Genomic DNA, 20,152 nt, shown 5'->3' on the forward strand with positions numbered 1-20,152 from the left:
GAGCCCGTGAGCCACAACTACTGAGCCTGTGCTCTAGAGCCCGTGCTCCAAAACAAGAGAAGCCACCGCAGTGAGAAGTGTGTGCACCACAACAGAGAGTAGCCCGTGCTCGCTGCAACTGGAGAAAACCCAACACAGCCCAAAAAAATAAAATAAATAAAAATACATACTTTTTTTTTAAAGCCTTATTAAAAAAATTTTTTTAAAGCAAGGACTCTTTAAAAAAAAAGAAAAGAAAAAGATCTTGCTGCACTTTATGTCAAAAAGTGTTCTGTCTATGTTTTCCTCTAGGAGTTTTATATTATCCAGCCTTACATTTAGGTCTTTAATCCATTTTGAGTTTATTTTTGTGTATGGTGTTAGAGAATGTTCTAATTTCATTCTTTTAGGTGTAGCTCTCCAGTTTTTCCAGCACCACTTGTTGAAGAAACTGTCTTTTCTCCATTGTATATCCTTGCCTCCTTTATCATAGATTAGGTGACCATAGGTATGTGGGTTTATCTCTGGACATTCTGTCCTGTTCCATTGATCTATATTTCTGTTTTTGTGCCAGTACCATACTGGTTTGATGACTAGCTTTGTAGTATAGTCTGAAGTCAGGGAGCCTGATCCCTCCAGTTCCATTTTTCTTTCTCAAGGCTGCTTTGGCTATTGGGGGTCTTTTGTGTCTCCATACAAATTGTAAAATTTTTGTTCTAATTCTGTGAAAAATGCTATTGGTAACTTGATAGGGGTTGCACTGAATCTGTAGATTACTTTGGGTTGTATAGTCATTTTGACAATATTGATTCTTCTGACCCAAGAACATGGTATATCTCTCCATCTGTTTGTGTCTTTGATTCCTTTCATCAGTATCTTATAATTTTCTGAGTATAGGTCTTTTGCCTCCTTAGGTAGGTTTATTCTTAGGTATTTTATTCTTTTCGATATGATGGTAAATGGGATTGTTTCCTTAATTTTTTTTTTGGTGGTACGCGGACCTCTCACTGTTGCGGAGCACAGGCTCCAGACGCTCAGGCTCAGCAGCCATGGCTCACGGGCCCAGACGCTCCGAGACATGTGGGATCTTCCCGGTCCGGGAAGTAACATTTTGAAGACAGACAATCATTTTGCATTAAGTCATTCATCCAGAATGTAGGCCAATTGTTCACCAATATTTTGTACCAAGTGGAGGAGGCTTTTGGCATAACTACTTATTTCACTTTGAAAATGTTACACTCTTTAATCATTTTTTGAGGAAAATTTTTAGGAATAAAGTTAATTTCAGGTTTTCTTGAAATTTCCTGGGTCATTGCTTCTGTGAACGGGACTCAGTTATGGACTAAGTCACCCCATTTCAAATCCTCATAAGGAACCTACCCATTAATTTGACTGAGAAATCCAAGACCTAGAGCAATGGTCTCCTGATAGACCATATAATTTCCTCTGATGAAAACTAGGATTGTTTTACATTTAATTCACACCACAATGATTTTATTCAGTTGTTTACCTGCCCCCTTGAATGCCTAACTCATTAAGTTTGAGCTTTTCCTTGTTTTAAATGTGTATAATTTTCCTCCTAATATTGCTTTCGCTACATTTCACAACTTTTTTTTTTTTTTTTTTTTTTTTTTAAAAAATTTTTTTTTTTTTTTTTTTTGCGGTACGCGGGCCTCTCACTGTTGCGGCCTTTCCCGTTGCGGAGCACAGGCTCCAGACGCGCAGGCTCAGCAGCCATGGCTCACGGGCCCAGCCGCTCCGCGGCATGTGGGATCTTCCCGGACCGGGACACGAACCTGTGTCCCCTCCTTCGGCAGGCGGACTCTCAACCACTGCGCCACCAGGGAAGCCCCACAACTTTTCATGTGTGCTATTTTCATTACCATTCAATGCAAACTATTTTCTAATTTTCATTATAAATCTAGACCTATGAGATTTGGAGGTTATCTTTCCATTATTGATTTTTTTATTCTTTTCATTGTGGCCAGGTAATGAAATCTGTTTTATTCCAATTCTTTGAAATCTCTTTAGCCTTGTGTTTGGAGATATATATACATACATACTTATGTACGTACATATATATATGGAGAGAGAGAGAGAGAATAAACATAGAATATACATGTGTATATATATATATATATATATATATATATATCTTCTATGTCAGTTTACTTCCTGGTCGCTTTACACTAAGAGTGGAGGACTGGAAGTCCAGCTTTGTGGGAAAGAATCTGACACCTGGTCAGGCTCTGGGCTCATTTTTCTCTATCTTTTCCATGATGTTACTGAGGTTGTTTGGTGTGTGGCTCTACTCATGTCCCTTTCGCTGTGAAAATGGAGGGTGTGTTCTCCGTGTCAGCAAAGGCCCTTGCCCGTGGACTGGGTGCAGTGCTGCTTGCCTTTCCAGCTCCTGTCTTCATACAACACCAGCCAGAGGATGCCTAACTGCCCTGTCATCTCAAAGAAGCCTCTAAGTCCTGTAGACACAAGTTTATACAGGAGTTTTTGTTGTTTTCAAGCAAATGGGTAGATGTGGGCATATAGCTTGTTTTTACTGAAAGTGGATACCCTTGAGGCTGTGTTTTGCACAGTGACCTTAGAGGTTCTCGATTACATGTGAGTTAACAGAAAAGTCACAACCTGCTGGAGACTTCGCCTGGAGACAGGGGAGAACAGGGCCTAGAAAGGGGTTTAAAGGGGCAGAGGCACTCTAAACTAAAGCCATTTTATAAGAATTGTGCTGTTGAATGTAATGTTTGCACTGATTTTTATGATTAAGTGAGCATTTTCTAATATCAACTTTAAACATTTTTCAGGGAAAAATACTACAGTAATACGCTATGATGTATAACACTGGGTGTTTTTCTCCCCTTTTCTCTGTGTTTGAGCAAAACCAAAATTATTTCCCAAAGAAAATCTTTTGGAAAAATGATTCAAGAAGCTTTAAAATTTCACATCGTTTGATCCACTGATAATACTTCTAGGAATAGTTATAGTGGAACAATCAGACATGCAGAGTTACAAATAGGAATATTTTCCAAGTGTTATTAATAATATGGAGAAATTGGATATAACTCAGAGTCCAAAAATAGGGGCCTCTGAAGAAGTTAGGGTGTTTCCTTTAGGTGGAATATTACACAGACGCTAAGATCACAGTTTGGCAGACTATAGCATAGTTTGAGGAAATGCTCATGATAAAATGCTTATGGGTAAAAGTCAGGGTCTATATCTATCTATCTATACATATATATAGAGAGAGGCATGTTTTTAAATAGATAATTAGAACATTGCCAGAAAAGGGAAGATAAGAATAGGCAGAAACCGAATTAGTAAAATGTTAGACCAATCATCAGGAATATTGCAGCCCTGAAATTCCTGGGCAAAACTGTACACACTTTCTCAAAGATTATTAAAGAAATAAATACAAAGTATCAGTTTTTCATCCAAATTATAATATCACCATCAGAAACAATCAGCACAAAATACCAGCAACAATTAATTCTACACATAGAAAAAACGTTTGTTAGAGACTTTGTAAAACTGACAGAAGAATCTTGTAAAATCCGGAAGTTTTGACTTGGTAGAAATAAGCAACAGTAGGTAAAGTCTGAATTTCTAGATTTTTGTCACAAGGAATCAGTTCCTTTTAAAATGTGGTAAATAAACTTTACCATGACCAATTTTACTAAAAGTTTATTCCCAAACTGACTTAAAAGGGTTAGCTAGTTTTATTTTATTTTATTTGTAGACCCTAGAATGGCAGGACCCGTCCTCCACGCCTTTGCTTTCCCTGGAGAGCTGGCAGGAGCTCAGAGAGGAACATTCACAGGGCAAACCTGAGGAGAATGGAGCTGGGGGAGCGGTCAGGGTGCCCCGTCTAGGCAGGAGCCCCATAGCACAGGATGAAGCCGAGGAAGCCCCACCTCCAAGGAACCACAAGGGCTTGGACAAGGGGCAAATGACAGTGACTAGTGTAATCTACAAACCAACGGGATCTTCCTTAATGGTCTGGAATGACCTGGATTCTTTGTGCTTCTCTAGTAGAAGGGACATCTGTGCTGGTTACACTCTATTCCTCCCCAGCTGTGACCCCTCAATCCATCCCCCCCGGCCTTCTGCTCTGGGCCTCAGGAGGCTGACCCTTATGGGCATGGTTCCTTGTGCTCTCTCACCTTCTGGCTTCCTGAAGCATTTGGACAGTGGAAGGCACTGACTAAAGGTCAGAAACGGGGAGGAGAGAGAAGTCAGAATATGCTTTCCTGAGAACGCAACAGAAGTTGAGAGAACTAATCCAAGTATCTTCTGAAATGATTTTATGTACCTTGGGCCAAATCAGAGTGTTGAGTCACGTGAGTCCTTCCAGAAAACCATGGAACTAGTGGATGATGATGGGGCATCACCCACGTGATCAGAAAAAACAGACTGGGCATGAAAGAAGAATTACAAATGACAAAAAAGCAAGTTTTGGGCTTCCCTGGTGTCACAGTGGTTGAGAGTCCGCCTGCCGATGCAGGGGACACAGGTTCGTGCCCCGGTCCGGGAAGATCCCACATGCCGCGGAGCGGCTGCACCCGTGAGCCATGGCCGCTGCGGCTGCGCGTCCGGAGCCTGTGCTCCGCAACGGGAGAGGCCACAGCAGTGAGAGGCCCGCGTACCGCAAAAAAAAAAAAAAAAAGTAAGTTTTACCTGCCCAGTGTAACAACATAGATGAATGCAAGTAGAATGAGGGTTTATTATTCTCAATTACAAGTAAACTTTCAGGGATCAAGGAATATGAAGATAACTTGTTCCTCCAGTTACAACTATAGTTGGGGGTCCAACGAGACAAAATTATACAAGCTTATAAAAATATAGAAATTACCAAAGATTGGAGCCAATCTTCTAGTATTCTTAGATACTTCTGGGAGAAAGAATATTGCCTGCACACTTTGCTTGGACCCATCTTTTGAGTATTCTTTTATCTGCGAAGATTGGGGCAGTGGTCCTTGGGACAACAGATCAAGTGGGATTTTTCCACTTGCCCCAGAATTAGTGACTAAAGTCCAATACCAAGGACAGAAAGGTGCTGAGTATCCCCACTATAGTCAAGGTCATCTATAGCCTCCCCGCCACCCTGAACTAAAAAGGAGACCTGTAGCTTCCACCTGCCTCACCAGAGGAGGAGTGGGTTTGGGCAGGTCCCTGAGTTACCTTGTGATCTGGCCCAGCATTCATGATGAGAGGCTTCTCTCTTCTTCTTCTACAGAGAAGCAGGAAGTTCTTCTCCCCTACCTATCCGCACCCAGAGCGCAGAGAGGAAGGAGGTGCTAGAAGAATTATTTAGGGGAATTAGGAGTGCCTGAAAAATAGGCCTCTCTGGAGCAGAGAGGTCACGGCGTGAGGTCGGAGCGCCCGGCTGCACCATGGCCTATTGCCGGCAGGAAGGGAAGGATCGAATCATAGTTGTGACCAAAGAAGACCATGAAACTCAGAGCTGGTGGCTGACAACCCCAATGATCCGTACGAGGAGCACGGACTGATCCTGCCCCACGGAGGCATCAGCTGGAACTGCCCGTGCCTTGGGGGCGGCCTTTCCCTGCTTCCACTGCAGCACAGAGGATGTCAAGGGGTCGGACTGTGTAGACCAGGTCCGGGCCATGCAGGAGTGCATGCAGAAGTACCTGGACCTCTATCCCCAGGAGGAGGAGGAGAAGCCAGCGGGTCGATTAAAGGAATCGGCTGCCTCTGAGGCCATGGCAACCAAAGAAGAGGAGGGGTCCAGCTAAGGAAGGCGCGGGGCACTGGGCGCATGAATCTCTCCGAGAAATTGTCTTTCCCTCTGTTGTTCTGAGCGCTGTAATGTACAAGCTAACTTACTGAGCTGATCAGGGGTCTTGGCCCCTTGACATATACACTGAAAAATGGGTTGTATGTATGTGTGTCTCACATAACCTATCAGCGAACGTAGCTGCGCCTTTTGAATTCTCTTTGAAATGATGTGCTGAATAATCTCAGGAAGCAAAAATCTTTATCTGGGGGTGTCTCTTGTGCGTGAGCTGATCTATTCTGATCCATTGTATCCCTTTCAGTAGATTTTATACCTACTTGGAAAGTGAAATAGAGACAAACATCTTCCTTTCAAAATGTTGGAGTAGGGCCATTCCTTATAGAAGAGACGGGATGATCAGACCTTGAGTATATGATGAAGCACTCTGCTTCTTTTCTTTTTTTCTTTTTTTTTTTTTGCGGTACGCGGGCCTCTCACTGTCGCGGCCTCTCCCGTTGCGGAGCACAGGCTCCGGACGCGCAGGCTCAGCGGCCATGGCTCACGGGCCTAGCTGCTCCGCGGCATGTGGGATTCCCCCGGACCGGGGCACAAACCCGTGTCCCCTGCATCGGCAGGCGGACTCTCAACCACTGCGCCACCAGGGAAGCCCTCTGCTTCTTTTCTGATATATTTTGGTTTCCAGTTGCATTGAGCTCCAGGTTTTCTACGTTTGGAAAACAGAGCTTTGGACCCTCTGAGGGACTCCCTTTGTAAGTGAAGAGAAAGGCTGTTTTTTCCTGTTCTTTTTATTCCGAAAGCCCTGGTTTGGGGTCTTTGTTCACACTGGCTCTGTCTCAGCCTGTTCAGATGCAATGTTCTTGAGAGGTGGGGACCTAATCATTACCAAAGTAGCACCCGAGAGAGGAAACGGTGTCAATTAAAAGAAAAACCTGGGCTTCCCTGGTGGCACAGTGGTTGAGAGTCCGCCTGCTGATGCAGGGGACATGGGTTCGAGCCCTGGTCTGGGAGGATCCCACATGCCACGGAGCAACTAGGGCCCGTGCGCCACAACTACTGAGCCTGCGCGTCTGGAGCCTGTGCTCCGCAACAAGAGAGGCCGCGATAGTGAGAGGCCCGCGCACCGCGATGAAGAGTGGCCCCCGCTCACCACAACTAGAGAAAGCCCTCGCACAGAGACGAAGACCCAACACAGCCAAAAATAAATAAATTAATTCATCAATTAAAATAAAAAAAGAAAAACCTGATTTAAAAAAAGAAAAAAAAGATTGGCCTCTCTCTCCCCCGTAGATGCCCCCCATGCCAGCAAGATGAGATGGACCCACTGCGGGATGTGCCAGAGAACCAAAGGGAGTTACTCCTCCACCCAGCCCAGATCTCTGAAGCTCTTGGAGACATGAAGGGGGGATAAGGCATTCCAGTGTGGAGCTTAGATGCTGGGGGAGACAGGAGCCCTCGGGTCACCCAGGCACAGGACAAGAGATAGCAAGCCCTGCCCTGAACAGATGCTATAGACCTGGACTGTTGGTGCGGCTAACGGGACACACAGTTGCCCCCTTTTGAGGGAATACTCTGTGATAAAGGGTAGGTCAGGGTGAAGCTGAACGCTGCCCCCTCCCAAATCAAACACACACACTGTCTACACAGAGAATGGCATAGCAGAGAAGCCACCAGCGTCAGATTGAAACAATCCAAGCCAAGGTAGGTCCAGAAGGGAGAGGGGATTAAAGAGCAGGTGCAGCTACACTCCCATCCCAGCCCCTGAGCCACAGTCTCTATAGAGACGATGGTGGGGAAGGCACATCAGATGCCACTGGACCAGATTTCATTTAGTTTTTTAAAATAAATTTTTAAGTGAAACACGCATATAGAAAGTGCTTTAATTATAATTAAATTGTAATCAATTATTAAAATTAAATTATAAGATTACAGCTCAATGAACCATCACAAAATTGAACACAACCCTAGATGTAAAGACTGAACATCACTGAAGCCACAGGCACCCCTCATGCCCCTCGCTGTCAATGTCCCCTCCACACAGGCAACCACTGTCCTGACTTCTAACAACAGAGATGAGTTCTGACTGTTTTAAACTTTACCTAAATGGAACTTATACAGTGGGTTGTCTTTTGACTCTGGCTTCTTTGGTTCAGTGTCATGTTTTTGAGATGCATCCAAGTTGTGTGTGAAGCCATTCATTTATTTTTATTGCTATATAGCATTCCATTGCATGGTGTATTCCTTTCCTGAACTGCTGTAACAAATTAGCACAAACACAGTGGCTTACAATAGAAATTTATTCTCTCATGTTTCTGGAGCCAGAAGTCCAAAGATAGTATCACTGAGCCTTAGTCAAGGTGTCAGCAGAGCTGCACTTTTTCTGTCTTATAAGAGAGATCCATCCCTTGCCTTTCCCAGCTTCTGGTGGCGGCCGGCATTCCTGGGCTAGGGGCCACATCACTCAGTCTCTGCTTCCTGGGTCACACTACCTTCTCTTCTGTGTATGTGAAATCTCCTTCTGTTTCCCTCTTAATAAGGTTACATCTGATTGTATTGGTGGTGGTAACAATAAACTTTACATTAGTGAGATCCATGATAGCCAATCTATAACTTTTCTTTTGCATCTTTCCTTATTAATCTGGATGGGTTCTATTGGACTTTCTCACTATCTGTATTAACCTGGTGCTAGGAGGAGGGTGAATGTTATATTCAACAGGACCAAGTACAGATGGAACCAATCTTAGTTAATCAATTCTTTTTAAGAACTGAAGCCTCCACTAGTGATATGAATTCTGGGTAGATATAATTTACTAAAAATAATAAGAAAAGAACATAGAGAGATTTTTTGCCCAATCAGGTAGAATTCCATGATATTCATATTGCCAGAGAAATAATACAGGACTAGAAGACATAACCAAGATGAGTCACCCCTACCCTTGCCAATTCTTTCCCTGACAGATGGAGAGATAAAAGACCTAAAACTGTGTATGTAGTAAGAATTAACAGTCTAAAATGTAGTCACTTGTAGGGATATTATATCAATGATCATTTGAAAAGACAACACATCAAGCATTTTGCTTATGGGACCACAACTGGCTTCCCCCAGAAGGAGCTTTGATTTGAGAAGCCACGCAAAGTATTTCCTCCCCCTCACTCCACCCTCCACCCTTCTTTTCTCTTTTTTCCTTCTTGCTCTTTCCCCTTGCTCCCTCCTTCCTTCTCCTTTCTTCCTTCCTTCCTTTCTTCTTTCTTTCTCTTTCCCTTTCTTCCTTCCTTTCTTACTTCTTTCTTTTTCTTTCTTTCTTTCCAATAGAAAGTATTTTATTGCTCTATTTTATAGCCCTATATTTAAATTTCAGTCAAGATGTTACCCTAACCCTAGAAAGGAATATAAAGAAAAGTAAATGTGGGACCTCCCTGGTGGCACAGTGGTTAAGAATCCACCTGCCAATGCAGGGGACACAGGTTCAAGCCCTAGTCCGGGAAGATCCCACATGCTGCGGAGCAACTAAGCCTGTGTGCCACAACTATTGAGCCTGCACTCTAGAGCCCACGTGCCACAACTACTGAAGCCCGCACACCTAGAGCCTGTGCTCCGCAACAAAGAGAAAACACTGCAATGAGAAGCCCGTGCCCTTGCTCGCTGCAACTAGAGAAAGCCCGCACGTAGCAAGGAAGACCCAACACAGCCAAAAGTAACAACTCATAGTTTCTTTGGGATTCTCTAGCGCTTCATATCCTCCTTCTCCCTGACAGCGTCCCTGGGCTCCTAGACATGGCCCCAGCACAGCACAGCTCTACAGAACTATGTGTATTCTAAGATGTGTTCCTACGGATGTCTCAGACACAATACAGTGTGAGTGGCGCCACCCAAAGCTGGGCAGTGCCGTGTACTGTCACATGATCACCTTGTTACTGAACTCAAGTTCAGCAGCTTGCCACTCAAAAGCCAATAGTCGAGAGGCATGTGTCAATAGGAAGGAAAGGTGCTTTAATCAGAAAAGCTGGCAATCTGGGGAGAAGGTGGGCTCATGTCCCAAGGCCAACTCCAAAGATTCTGCTCAGCCATTATAATTTTTGAGGGGACAGAATGAGGGCAAGAATCTCAGTGAATCATCGAGGCGGGAGGTTGGGTTCTGCATCCTTCTCCATTGTGTGCAGACTGGCTGACTCTCTCTTCATATGTTATCTTGTCTGTGTGCTCTGCCTGCAGCATTACTAAGAGGGTCTCTTGAGGGTAGAGAGCTAGTCATTCTTTACTTAATTCTTCATTCTTACTTCTTATCTAGGAAAAGAATCAACAGGTTAATTAGGTTCTTTCAAGGTTAGAAGGGAACAGAAATGGGAAAACAGGAAAGGGGCAAAAGAGCTGCTTTCAGCTTTGGTGAATGGCCAGTGGCCATTAATATCTTATTATTCGTTACTCATAAAAACAAACAGAAACAACTAAACCTCTCATAATGATGTGATAAAATAAGTTCTGATAGGTCATACAGTGGGACACTATGCAGCCAATAAAATCATGTTATAGGAGATATTTAAGGACAGAGGTAAACATTCATGATTTATTGCTAAAGAAAAACATAAAATATATACAGGAGTTCTGGCTTCTATAACGGGGAAACGATTTCACCAAACTATCTGCAGGAGGTCAAATCCTCCCGCAGATAACACTGATAAAACCTGAAAAAAAAAAAAAAGAGTTAGGGGCTTCCCTGGTGGCACAGTGGTTGAGAGTCCGCCTGCCGACGCAGGGGGCACGGGTTCATGCCCCAGTCCGGGAAGATCCCACATGCCGCGGAGCAGCTGGGCCCATGAGCCATGGCCGCTGAGCCTGCGCGTCCAGAGCCTGTGCTCCACAACGGGAGAGGCCGCGGCAGTGAGAGGCCCGCGTACCGCAAAAAAAAAAAATAATAATAAAGAGTTAAAAAGACAACAGTGTGGTCCATCAACAGAGAAATGGATAAAGAGGATATGGGACATATACACAATGGAATATTACTCAGCCATAAAAAAGAACAAAATAATGCCATTTGCAGCAACATGGATGGACCTAGAGATTGTCCTACTGAGTGAAGTAAGTCAGACACAGGAAGACAAATACCATGTGGTATCACATATATGGAATCTAAAAAAAAGGGAAAAAATGAACTTATTTACAGAACAGAAGTAGAGTCACAGATGTAGAAAACAACCTATGGTTACCAGGGGATAAGGATGGGGAGGGATAAACTGGGAGACTGGGATTGATATATACACACTACTATATATAAAATAGGTAAGTAATCAGAACCTGCTGAATAGCATGGGAACCCTACTCGATACTCTGTAATGGCCTACACGGGAAAAGAATCTAAGCAAGAGTGGATATGTGTATATGTATAACTGATTCACTTTGCTGTACACCTGAAACGAACGCACATTGTAAATCAACTAGACTCCAATAAAAATTTTTAAGAAGGCCACAGGGTGTATATACTTGAGCAGGACCAAAAGCAGGCAGAAACTGGAGTGGAGTCAGTCCTTGAAAGTCAGGGGGCCTAGTGGGCAAGATTTGTGATTATGCAGCTGTTGGCCTGAAGCAACCTGGAGAGCTCCCCAGGCCATAGGCTGCTCAAGGCGGCTTGAAGTGTCAGGTGACAAAATTTGGGACCGGCAGAGCAGATGGAATGTTTGGGAAGAAATCCTGGAAGGGAAGGAGACGCAGAGTGGCTAAACCCCAAAGTCTGACTGTAAACTCTGCCCAGATTCTTGGCTGATCTGCTAAACTACACATGCGTGGGGATGTTACCAAACCAAACTTGGGTCTGCTCAGCCTTGCCCAGTAAAGCCAGTCTCCTGACACTGGGTTACGGTGAAGGAAAGTGCAACCTTTATTGTAAGGTGCCACACACGTAGTAGTCCGGGACAGCTAGAGCTCAAAAACCCCGAGCTCCCCAATGGGTTTCAGTAAAGCACTTTTAAAAGCCAGGTGAGGAAGGGGTCGCAGGGTAAGCGATCAGCTCTGATTGGTTCACGGTGAGGTAACAGGGTGGTGTCACAGGGGTTCACATTATCAATCCTCAGGCTCTAGGAGACCTGGGGGCTCTGTGCTCATGGCCATCTAGTAATTAACGTCTTCCATTTGGTAGGTTTTTATCACATCTGTAAAGCAACTCAGGGAACGTGCATCAGATACTATTATCTAGGTACTTCAGAGAGGAGCTAAAGCAGAGGATATGGGGGAGGGGTCTGTCCCGGGAAGGCCCCATAGGGTCGTGCTCCATCACAGGGAGACTTCAATGGTCCCAGCAAAAAGGAACAGCTGAAAACTAAAAGAACGGTTAGCTATTTCAGCTGCTGTTCACTGCAGGGGAAACAGTTTGAAGTTCTTTTTTTATTCTATTAATTTCTTTAAAAGAAAGATTAACACTGTGTTTGGATGTTTATGACGTACATACATGACATATATCTATAATAACACAAATGATAGGACATGTAACTGAACCATATATCTTTTTTTGTCTGTTTGCTGTTGTTTTTATTTTACTGTGGAAAAAACACTTAACATGAGATCTACCCTCTTAACAAATTTTAAAGTGTACAATAGATTACTGTAGAGTATCGGTACAATGTGGTACAACAGATCTCGAGAGCTTATTCATCTTGGGTCACTGAAACTTTATACCCATTTCTCTCTCTCTCCAGTCTCTGGTAGCCACCATTCTTCTTTTCAATTCTCTGTATTTGACTATTTTATTCAAGCCCCACTTTTAAATTGAGTTGGTTTTTTTTTTGTTTGGTTGGTTTTTGTTTTTGTTTGTTTTACTGTTGTGCTGTAGGAGTTCCTTGTTCATTTTGTAGATTAACTCCTTATCAGATATATGGTTTGCAAATATTTTCTCCCAACCCTTAGGTTGCCTTTTCACTCTAGTGATTTTTTCCTTTGCTGTGCAGAAGCTTTTTAGTTCAATGTAGCCCTGCTTGTTTATTTTTGTTTTTGTTGTTTGTGCTCTTGGTGTCATCTTTGTGAAATCACTGTCAAGATCAATGTCACGAAGTTTTTCCCCTATGTTTTCTCTGAGGAGTTTTACAGTTTGGGGTCTTATGTTTAAGTCTTAAATCCATTTTGAGTAGATTTCTGTGTATGGTATATCAATGAAAAACAAAGTTCCCTCCCATATCAGTAAACAAAGGATCAAATCAAGCCATCACATTACAGCCCACCCTGTGGTGAGCCCTAAGGGAACTCAGGGTAGAAACCGGATGCCTACCATCAAGTAGTCAGCCACTGCAGCCACCCCCGGACTTGCACCCCGAAGAAACTCAGGATGAGAAAGCACACGACACTGGCCCCAGATAGCTGAGGTGCAGATCAAAGGGATGCTTTCAGTGAGCCCAGACTCTGGCATCTTCCCACACATAGAAAAGCACTAACTTCCTTAACTTAAGATGTCTGGTTTTCTTTCATTAACAGTAATCTTTTGATGTCCTGACTACCTGGTCTTTGTTGCAAAAACTCCTGTGTATCCCGGTTTCCCCCTTACCTCTTCGGGGCAGTCCCTCAGAGCCATCTGAGAGGCTGTGTCCCGAGCTTAAACCCTCAGTTTTGTCCACCAAATAAAACATAATTCTCAACTTTTAGCTTGTGCATTTTTTTCAGTCAACAGGTTTATAAGGGTCCAATTTCATTCTTTTGGTTATAGATACCCAGTCTTCCCATCACCATTTCTGGAAGAGAAGTCGTATATCCCTGTGTATTCTTTTTGTTTCTCGTATTTTATTTTCTTTCTCTTTTCGTTGAAGTGTAGTTGATGTACAATATTTTATAGTGATTCACAATTTTTAAAGGTTATACTCCATTTACGTTATTTAAAAATATCGGCTGTAGGGCTTCCCTGGTGGCGCAGTGGTTGAGAGTCCGCCTGCCGACGCAGGGGACACGGGTTCGTGCCCTGGTCTGGGAGGCTCCCACGTGCCGCGGAGCGGCTGGGCCCGTGAGCCATGGCCGCTGAGCCTGCACGTCCGGAGCCTGTGCTCCGCAACGGGAGAGGCCACAGCAGTAAGAGGCCCGCGTACCGCAAAAAAAAAAACAAAACAACAAAAAAAAAACTATTGGCTGTATTCCCCATGTTGTACCCTTGTGTATTCTTGACCCCCTTTTGAAGAAGAGTTGACCATGCAATTGACTGTGACAGTCACAGGGGTGACCATGGTGTTCCTTCTTCTCTACTAACATTATTTCTGAAGTTGGGGGAGGTGATGAGATAAAATTTACATTTTAAGGCAAGACAAGAAAATGTAAGCATAAAATTCTCTCTGTTTGGGCCTCCTCCCTCCCCCTTTAAGGTGCAGTGTGTATCTGCGTTATACATTAACCAGACCTCCTCAAAAGTGGGAGCGCCTGCTCCATGGTAAAGATCAATTGTTTTCCTTTCTTCTGATGCTAGCAATGGAACGTCTTAAAAGGTTAGTGTTCTTTCCCAGGTCTGTAGGGGGTCATAGTGACCTGCTGCTCACTTTGACCATGATTACCTGGACTAGTGTGTCTTTGGTGAATTTTATGTAAAATATAAGTATGTCATTTTTATGTACGATCCTTTGTCTTGAAAATGTGTTTGACTGGGCCTTCAACTTCTAACAGGTGGAACGGTTCCCAGGTTATAATCCTCAATTTCAAAATTCTCAATTTTTCCTTCTTAGCTTGATGATGAATTGAGTTTTCGTTGACAAATACATACAGGAGGGTGTATAGGGCCCAAGGCAAATAATGTTTTGCAGGGCCATTATTTACACAGACAATTTGAATCACCTCGAGTCAGTGTATCAGCCCCATTCTGAGGCCTAATCATTCTCCAGACCACTCTCCTAGAACCTGGGTCCAGCCAGGGGGACCCTAGGGAGTCTCCAGAGGCACAAGTCCCAGAGCTTCTGGGGCATCTGGTTTGTACCCTGTAGGGAGCGAGTGCTCTGAAGAAAAGAAATGGGAACGGACCCTTGTACGTCCCGCCAGGGTCTGGGGCACCCCACCCAGAAGGCACAGCCAGTCTTCAAGAATCCTGGGCAGAGGAAAGGAACTTGGAAAATTCCAAGGAAGGGCCTAGGGTGTATTATGCCATCTCTCTCCTTTTCTCTTTATCCTTCTCTTTCTTCCTCTGGTGACCATACTAATTCTCATGGGGACCATATCAGAGCACATTTGAGTGATGCCATGTAATGTCACTCCCAAAGCCTTTTTTTGGCCAATAATCAATAATAAATCTGTGTCCCAACATACAGCCTAGGTGTCTTGAGTTTCTCCACCTCACCTGGTGCAGGTGAGCTCCGTCCTGCCACTCACCTGTGTTGGTGGAGAGTTGGATCATGGCACTCTTCTGCCTGCGTATTGGCTATCGGTGCCTCAACTGTTTTTCGTGTGTAACAGCTTTATTGAGGTATAATTCATACAGCATATAATTCACTCACTGGAAGTGTATGATTCAATGGTTTTAGTATATCACAGAGTTTTGCAATTGATTGTATCACCACAATCAATTTTAGACCGTTTTCATCACCGCAAAAAAACCCCTCCGTATCTCCTAACCATCACTTCCTAATCCCCTCTCCCCTCAGCCCCAGGAAACCACTCATCTATTTTCTGTCTTTATAGATTAGCCTATTCTGGACAGTTTATATAGCACAATATGTAGAGTAGGAGGGGGGTCTTTCCATGCCATTATCTGCTAAGGAGATCGGGTAGCTAGCTAGTAAGCCAGCTCTTTCCTTATGAATGGGAGGGCTGTCCCAAATGAAGTCCAGTTTGCATTAGGAGACGCCTATTTCTTTGCATGGAGAAGAGCTAAGGAAATAATTAGCTAGATGGAGACAGAGCAGCCACCTGAGTAGAAAAGGTATCTTGTAGTACTCGTTACCGAAAAATCCTGTATTTTTTCCTGGAAAGAACTTATCTCTGCAACTGCTCTGTGCACCAGGTAGGCCAGGTTCCCCTAGCTTATGAAGAACTTCTCATGAACAGTTGGAAGTCACAGTTCACTGGCTCATTACCTGCAAACCACACCCCGCCACCAAATATTTATGGGAATCTTTATAGTGCGTCTCCTATGTTCTAGGGGGAGTCTGCTCCTCCGGCACTGCATCTGCTTCACAGGGCACCACGTTGCCTTTGCCTCCCTCATGGGCTGTGCCTGGTCTGGAGGAAGGAAGGGGTAGTGCACAGTTATCCATGAAGCCCATTCTTCCTTCCAGTGTTTTGTAGAGCACTGTTATTAATCAAAATGCAGAGGCATGGGTCCTCCCAGTTTTGCTCAGAGAGCAGTTCAAAGATATAGATATATAGATAGATTTGATTCAAAAACTCTCGTGGGAATAGAGATTATCCTTGTACTTGAGTGCCAGGAAGAAAAATTTAATCATTACAGCATGAGAAAAACTTGAAATCAGTTCTGTCAGTAGAGAATTCTATAGATCGTGATATAGATGTATGTCTAATTCTTATTTTTAAAAAGTCAAATAACTGCATGTTTAGTAAACTGTTATATGCTAGGTGCAGTTAGTAAGAACCATGTCTCAAACGCAGTCTAAATTACTTATAGTTTACCTGTTTTCAGTTTCAGTTAAATTATTAACGTATCCCTTCATTTCATTTTTTACTTGAACCCCTACAATGTAACATCTAGGCAATAAATTTTGGAACAGATGTACAGTTTGTATTTACAGGAAATATAAAATTCTGTAGAACTGACATAATATAAAACTACGTTGTATTGCTAAATTAGAAGTTCATTCCTCAGTATTGCTCATTTAAATGTACAAATAACATCCTTATGTAATAAATTCATCATTTCCTGTGGGAGGGCGGGAAATGATGACATTCTCTTTTCTGAGGACCAATCCGGGTTGAGCTGGGGATGAGCCCCTGCCCCGCATTGTTCCCAGAATCCCACCACGTCTGCAACTGAGGCTTTGTTCCTGGGCCCGATGGTTGCACCTGGCCCTCAGAGGGTAAAGGCAGACACATTCCTTGCAAATAGGACTGTGCCAGGGCTGACTGCGTGTCCCCAGACCTTCTCAGAGACGGCTGACCTGAGTCAACCTTTCTGTCTCATACTTCGGGGCATTCCAGATGAGCTCGTGCTGAGAGCCTGTGGCCACTTCAGTGCTGTCTGCTCCTTCTTAGCCTTTTCTGTGATCTAACCGACTGCTGGGTTCACCCTTGCCTTCTTATCTATCTGTTAGTCTAGAACAACTTAAATCGTCCCACAGATTCCTGCAGAGATCTAGAAATCAAATTGGACATTTTGGGCAGTCATGATAGATTTTGATCTGATGTAGAAAGAGAGCATGAAATTGCCCATTTTGACTCAAAGATTTTTAAAGATCGACACGCCCTCCTCTGGTGAGAGCCGCTGAAGCATCCCCACGAGAGCAGTGGCCCTGTGCTCAGCACCCAGGGGCACTGCCACAGAGGACCGGTGCTGAGAGCTGCCACAGGGACAGGAGCAGAGAAAGATGCCCTCCAATCCACCACCACTTCTTCCTGCAAATGCTTGCAAAACCCAACATTGGTTACAATCTAAATTGTTTCTGGTTTCTACAGCTATCATGGAAGCACTAACATCCAGCTTACGTTTTAGATTTTGGCACAAGCTTTAAATCTATTGATACATCCATGACTACACATGCAATTTGGGACAGGATCTCCTAACTCTCCTTTTACATGTTTGAATTGACACCTAGCCTTTCTTTGATCATAATTTTCCCATCACAAATTGAGTTCCACAAAGCAAGAAATTATACAAATGACATCAAAATACATTAGTGTCATAGGGAGACCTAGTAAAAAAGACTACAGGAAGTGGCAAACACGAGCAGGTGAGGGTGCAGCTCTTTGCAGTGCTTACCTACACATTGTACTGCTTTGAATCATGTCCCCGAAGTGAAATGTGCCTGATGCAACAGCTTGCTGAAGGCAGTGGTGCTCAAATGTCCGGCCTCAGAATCCCTTTACACCTTTACAATTTATTGAGGACCCAAAATAATTTCTGTATGAGCAATATCTAGCAATACGTACCAAATTAGAAATTCAAACTGAAAACATTTTAATATTTATTCATTTGTCAACATATTAACGTAAACTACATGCTACGGATTAACATAAACATATTTTTATGAAAGATAACTATTTTCAAAACCAAAATAACAGATATGGGGATATAGGTATATGTATAGCTGATTCACTGTTATAAAGCAGAAACTAACACACCATGGTAAAGCAATTGTACTCCAATAAAGATGTTAAAAAAAAAACATGCATGAGAAAAGGGGCATTGTTTTATATTTTTGCAAATCTTTTCACCTGGCTGCTTCTCTACTTAATCCGCTATGACATCACGTATCATATTGCCTCTGGAAAACCCCACGGTACACTCATGAGAGACGGTAGTTCACGGGTACTCCTCTCGCACATGACTCCAGCTGTCTGCGCAGGCCCACTCGTGCTCTGTGTCCTGTGCACGTGTATGAGTGACATGTCTGACTACCAGAGCACCAGTTACCGTTGCTGCTGGGACAGCTGCCGTTGGTTATCTAGCTTACAAAAGATTTTATGTTAGAGATCATTGCAGCCTTTCATATCCAGAAAAACAGCCCTGATCTGTACTCCTGCCATTGTTGGAGGTCCCAAAGGTTTCCATTCTGTAACGGATTTCACACAAAACACAACAAAGATGAGACAGGCTGGGACCCGGGACCCTCTGCTGCAGGGCTGCCGTGCTTGCACCTGGACAATCGGCTCCTAGAGCAACAGGATACAAAGAAACTATATGGGACTAAAAACAACTGTGTGCACGTGCAGTTGGGGCAAAGTCTGGACAAAAGATACAAAAGACCAGAAAAAGCCCAACTGCCACTTCTGAAGAGCTGGCAGCAAAAACAGGGTGTCAGGAGCAAAAGCAGGGCACTGCACGTGCCCCCTGCACTCGACACCACCTAAGGGGTGAGCAAACAACCTAAGCCGCCCCTCTGGCCCGACCCCTGGATACACCCCTGCCCTCACCCCATGTAAGGAAACAGCTTGCACCTCAGAGCCCCCCACTCCCCAACCCCTCCGGAAGCAAGCAGGGAAACCTGTTACTTGTTCTCCCTCCTGCTGCAGCAGGGGCCCCAATAAAGCCTTGACCGGCCTCTAGTCAATTTCTATTGTTTGGGGAAGGCCACGAGCCTTGGTCGGTATCATAAAGACTGGAGACAACGTGGGACCTCTGATCACTAAGAGATAAGAAATCTAAATGAAGAGTTTTGATGCTGCAAATCCATTTGTCATGATGTTACTTGATTGTCTAATTAGAATGACTACCCCTTCTGTCTCATGCACCTCCCTAGGTTCTAGATGTGGTATATTGTGAACTGCAGCCTTCATATCCACATTATTTGCCTTACTTGTTGAACTGGCCTGGTGAACATTTGTTTAAATTTTTTTTTTTTTTTTTTTTTTTACGGTACGCAGGCCTCTCACTGTTGTGGCCTCTCCCCTTGCGGAGCACAGGCTCCAGACGCGCAGGCTCAGCGGCCATGCATGTGGGATCTTCCTGGACCGGGGCATGAACCCGTGTCCCCTGCATCAGCAGGCGGACTCTCAACCACTGCGCCACCAGGGAAGCCCTGTTTAAATTTTAAAAAAAGGAAAAGGGAGAAACCCATCTTATGGGCTGTGTGTTATTTTGGTCTTGTAAGGATCTGTTTCTTCACATTTAAAATAATGACATTAAGATATAATAGTTTATGTTAAAGTTAACATATTAAATTATTCTCAAAATCAAAACACCAAAAACTAGTGTTGGCTTCTTAGCCACCCTAAAGGGTCTCTGATCACACTTTGAGAACTGCCAGCTTAAGGGATCAAATTTGTCTTAAATCAGGGCTGTAGAGCATACATAGGTCCTGTATACGGACTGCAGCTGGAAGGAACCATCTTATGTATCAACAGAGAAAGGGGATAAAGCAAACCCCTCCCCTATACATACCCTGGGCTTGTTTCTTTCCCCAACTAGCTAACAACTTGGACCCTGATGGATGGACAAAGTGTAGGGAAATCTCAGAGAGGAATGCAGTGAAAGACAAAGGGAGTTTGCTGGTCTGCCTGCTGGGACTTCCCCTTGTACCATCCAAAGGAAAAGCCTTCTTAATGAAAGCCTGGGCAGCTCTGGCAATGGGACCAGAGGACTCACGGGTAGCTGAGGAACATGGGCAAATCTAAAGCCTGTCAGATGACAAACGTGAAGGATAAATATAATAGAAAGAAAAACACTTAATAAATCAAAAACAAACAAAGCCTCAGGCCTGCATGTGTCATCAACAAATGTTCCTTCCCCTGACCCCCTGCCAACAGGCATGCCATCTGGAAGTTTCTCAGCCATGCAGCCCTCTGCACTC

The 20,152-nt window shown here is 43.9% G+C and overlaps 1 pseudogene; it reads left to right on the plus strand.

The window, feature by feature from the left end:
- Positions 1–5,381: 5,381 nt before the first annotated feature.
- LOC112412712 (mitochondrial intermembrane space import and assembly protein 40 pseudogene) lies at positions 5,382–5,744 on the plus strand (annotated as a pseudogene).
- Positions 5,745–20,152: the final 14,408 nt, after the last annotated feature.

Source organism: Neophocaena asiaeorientalis, unplaced genomic scaffold, assembly GCF_003031525.2.
Source record: "Neophocaena asiaeorientalis asiaeorientalis breed wild unplaced genomic scaffold, Neophocaena_asiaeorientalis_V1.1 scaffold191, whole genome shotgun sequence".
In the NCBI taxonomy this organism is placed as follows: domain Eukaryota; kingdom Metazoa; phylum Chordata; class Mammalia; order Artiodactyla; family Phocoenidae; genus Neophocaena; species Neophocaena asiaeorientalis.